Below are 5,142 nucleotides of genomic sequence, written 5' to 3'. Positions count from 1 at the left end.
TCAGGGCTAATCTTCCTCAAAAAAACCCACAAAAGGTGATTATGTGATGTGATGGAGGTGTCAACTAGTGCTTTGGTGGTATCATTTTGCAATATATAAGAGTATCAAATCATATCATATATCTGAAACTTACACAATGTTATATGTCAATTTTATCTGAATAAGGCTGGGGGAAGAAAAGAAATTTTTGCAATAATAGAAATGTTCTTTATCTGTGTTAACCAACACGGTAGCCACTAGCCACATGTGGTATTGAGCACTTAAAATGTGGCTAGTGTGACTGAGGAAATACTTTAAAATTTTCATTTAATTTTAATTAATTTAAATTTAAATTGCTAACATTTGGCTAGTGGCTACCATATTGAACAGAAATCATTCAGCTATGTTCTCAGATATACTAGAGTTCAACCAGAAATCAGTAACAGAAAGAGGGCTGGGAAATTCAAAATATTTGAAAATTAACATACGTACAAACAATCCATGGGTCAAAGGAGAAGGATCAAGATAAATTTTAAAATATTTTGAACTAAATGAAGGAAAGCACAATTTATCAAATTTTGTGGGATGCAGTGAAAGCAGTGCATAGAGGTAAAAGTATAGCATTAAATTCATGTTTAAAAAGATATAAAACCTAATATTCTACCTTAAGAAACTAGATAAAGGAAAGTAAATTAAACCTAAAGCAAGCAGAAGGAAATAAACAATAAAAATTGGAGCAGAAATCATTAAAATGGAAAATAGGAAATCAATAGAGAAAAATCAGTAATGCCAAAAGCTGGCTCCTTGGAAAACAAATCTGTAAAACCACACATCTAGCCTCACTAACCAAGGGAAAAATAGACAAATGACCAACATCGTAAATTAAGAGGAATCATCACTACCCAGCTCAGGAAGAGAATAATAAAGAAATACTATGAACAAGCCTATGCCCACAAATTTGATAACATAAATGAAATGGGCCAGTTCCTTAAAAGACGCAAACTACCAAAACTCACACAAGGAGAAACAGATAACCTGAATATCAATACTAAATGGATACTAAAGAAATTGAATCATTTGTTAATAAAATTCCAAAAAATAAAGCACCAGGCCCATAGTTTCACTGGTGAATTCTACTAAATACTTAAGGAAGAAATAATACGTTGTCTCCTACAATCTCTTACAGAAAATAGAAGCAGAGGGAACAGTTCCTGTCTCATTCTATAAGTCCAGAATTATTCTAACATCAATTCCAGGTAAACCGATATAAATAAATGATTGAATAGATGAATAAACGGGAGAGAAGAGATAAATCTACTGTGTAGAAGAATTCGAAATAATTTATGTAGAGATTCTGACCTTAGTGGGGGTGGAGCATAACTCCCCACTCCTTAAGTGTTGGCCGACAGAAAAAGGGCATTAGGTCAAAACTAAGAACATCTAAATAAAGTACGGAATTCAGTTAGTTTTATCAATTATTGGTTCACTAATTGTGACAAATGCAGCATGCTAATGTAAATATTAGCTACAGGGGAAACTAAGTATAAGGTACATAGGAACTCTCTGTACTATCTTTGAACTTTTCTGTAAATATAAAACTATTTTAATATAATACTAATGAAAAGTTTATTAAAATAAAATAATAGGCATATGTTGAACATTTTCTCTCAAACACTGGGTTGCTTACTATCTCCATTTTTATTCAAAATTATATTGGAAGTCCTAGCCAGTGAAATAAAATATGAAAAAGGAATAAAATATATAAAGATTAAAAGTAAGAAAGAAAATACGTTTCTGTACACAGAAAATGTAATTCTATAAGTAAACTTTTAGATTTATCAGGGTCATTAAACCTAAATTCATTCTACACAAATTAACTTTATTTTTATATACCAACTACAAACAATTCAAGACCTCTTCATATTATTAAAGGATATTAAGACCTACATAAATGATAGACATACCATGTCAATATTTTTGAAAACTCACTGTTTTCAATTCTCTTCAAATTGATCTATGGATCCAAAGTAATTCCACCAAAACTCTTAGAAGGTGTGTTTATGAAAATTAAGATGCTGATTCTAACATCTATGTGGAAAAACAAATCAACAAGAATGGCTACAACAAACTTGAAAAAGAACTACAGAATGAGAGGATATGATTTGCCAGAAAAGAAGACTTATAATAAAGCGACAGTAATTAAGGCAGGTAAGAATTGGTGCAAGTACCGACACATAGACTAACGGAAGAGCAGAGAGAGAGCAGAAACAGACCTATTCTTACCTGAGCACTTGATTTAAGACTAAGGTGGTCCTGCAGAGGCATAGGAAAGGATGGTCTTTTCAATTGCTTATCCATGTGGGAAACAAGCGAAACTTGACACCTACTTTCAATATTCCCCTGAGAGTAGGCCTGCTACTTAGCGTAACTTTTATTCTTCGTTCAATGATTACTCACTAAATGGCATTTTCCAATTCTATTTTCTTCATGAAATCTATATCTAAAATTATCTCATTTATTTGGTCGTTAATTATCTATCTTGCTTCTACTACAGTATAAACTCTGTGAGAGCACAACTGTTATCTACACCGTTCATCATTGTACTTGGAGTATCTAGAACATTTCCTGGCACAATCGTAAGCTTTTGAATAAATAAATGAATGGATAAACCTGCCAGGGAAATTTGGAGTGAAAAGAGCAGGTAATCCCTGGATCCAGCCCTTGAATGATGAGGAGGAGTTTACTTGGGAGAGCCAGGGGTGGGGTGATGGTTTGCAATGTCTTCCAGATAGAAAGCGTAGCAAGTACAGAAGGCGTAATAAACGTGCGAGAGAGCGTCACAGCGTGGCTTTCCAAGCAGGCCATTCCTATACGTAGTAAATGGAAATGTTGGTTTAAAAGAGTCTTATTTTCACAGTCACAAGTCTCAGGTTACTCGTAATATTTTCTCTTCATTTTATCTATGAAAAAACTTGTTTCCTCACTAAAATAGCCCCGGATTCTAAGACTTGTCCATTCTCCCTACCCAACTCTCAACCTTTTCCACTCTAGCGCTGCACAAGCAGACATTGTTGGGTACTTACTTACACTCCTTGGTGTTATTTAAATCAGTGGTTCTGTAAGTCAAGTTTGCGCATAATGTTTGCCAGTTGTTTATTTTGTTTTGTTTTAAATACAGCTTCTTGGGCTCTCCTTTTAAAAGATTAAGACTGAAGGTCTGGGTAAGTTAGCTAGCTAGCCCCCCCGGGTGCCTTAGTCAGCTTGGGCTGATTTAATAAATTAGCATGGTTACACAGTGGCTTAAACAACAAACATTTCTTTCTCACAGTTCTGGAGTCGGAGAAGTCCAAGATCAAGGCAGTAGCTGACTGAGTGTCTGGTGAGACCCACTTACTGGTTCATAGGCCGCTGTCTTCTTGCTGTGTCCTCACATGGTGGAAGGCGTGAAGGACGTTTCTGAAATCTCTTGTCTAAGGGCACTAATCCCATTCACGAGAGCTCCACCTTCATGACAAGCACCTCTGGAAGGCCCACCTTCTAACAGCATCACACCGGGAGTTAGGATTTAAACGTACAAAGTTTGGGGGGACCCAAAATTCACTCCGGAACATCTGCTGAGTCAGATGCAAAGCAAATGTGGGAACTTCCGAATTCTAATCTTAACCCTTGCTAACCAAAGTGTGGTCCCCTCAGGGCATTCACATCACCTGGGAACTTATTTGAAATTCTGAAACTCAGGCCCCACCTCACATATACTTAATCAGAACGGCCACTTTTACAAGATCCTAGATGATTCATAAGGACTTTTAAGTTTGAGAAGCAAGCACTGGATCCAAACCACGGTGCTCTTAGACCCACAGCAACTTGTTTGAAATGCAAATTATCTGGCTTCACCCCAGATCTACGGAATTAGAACACCACTGGGTTTGGGCCTAGTAATCTGTTTTAACAAACCCGTAACTCTCAAGTTGGAGAACCGAAGGTCCCAAGCTGGGACGATTTCTAATTTTAAATCATTCTCATATGGTTTTTAGAACCACAATTTTATTTCTTATGTCAGTGGAAACCTGGGAGGGTTAGAGAAGGAACCCATAAAAACCCATGGTAATTACTATGTATGTATGGGACAATATCCCGCGCGATGGCAATCATCAGGATTGGCTCCTTCCCCAAGCTGGAGAGATACTGGAAGCTCTCTCTGGTTGAGTGAACATCAAAGCCATATGCTGGTTGGCCATAAAACTTCTTTAGAGATATATCTGTGATTTTCCAATTGCTATTCTAGAAAAGGTTTTACTCCCACCTTGACTTCTAAATTTTCAAACGCCTCCACCTCTGAAAAACATTTTTCAACGACTGTCAGAGTGAGGAGAACAGGGTAAGCAGCTGCTTCAGTTTAGGAAAGCTATCAGAGCCTACCAGCCCCAGGTGTTTCTAAATATTACGGGGGGGGGGGGGGGGGGGAGGGCAGCCCTCGATTTTATAAACACAGCCAGCAAGGTAAGGCTTCCTATCTTTCTTCTTTAAAATAGAAGCCTCAGTACCAACTACTACTTTTCAATTAGTTCCCAGGATTTATCTCAGAGCCTCGCCCGGATGAAGGTTTAAAAAGGCTTTTTGGTGTGTTTGTTAGGGAAGTACAATAAGATCGTTTTGGAGACCCTGCGTCTTCTTCCTAATACTTCTTCATTTAAATACTAAAGTGTTATCAGCCTTTGGTCAATTTCAGAGTCCTTCTGCCACTCCTTCCACGGCTTCCACAGTGGGCCGCCAGGGACGCATCAAAAGCCGTGATCTCTGAGTTAACTCTCTCCGGGCAGATCCAGGGGAGGAGGTTGAGGCCCAGGCCAGCGCCTTCCGGGCTGGGGCGGCCCCTGGACCAGCCCCTCCCGCCCCTCTGCGCTCCGACCCCGGGCTTCCACCAGCCGGCTCAGCGCCGTTTCAGGCTGACCTCCAACCGCCTGGGCTCCGGGCGGCTCCCCGGGGCCAGCAGGGGGCGGCCGGGCTCCGCGGCGCCGCCACCAGGAGGGCGGCCGGGATGGGAGGCGCCCGCGTGCCGGCCGGCCCTCCCGGAGGCAGGCGGGGCGGGGAGCGGCCTCGGCGCGGTCCTCCCCGGCCCTGTCCCCGCCCCGCGCGGGCGGCGGGCGGCGAGCGGCGGCCGGT

Source organism: Equus caballus, chromosome 31 (genome assembly GCF_041296265.1).
Source record: "Equus caballus isolate H_3958 breed thoroughbred chromosome 31, TB-T2T, whole genome shotgun sequence".
Classification (NCBI taxonomy): Eukaryota; Metazoa; Chordata; class Mammalia; order Perissodactyla; family Equidae; genus Equus; species Equus caballus.
Note: the sequence above shows the minus strand (reverse complement) of the source record.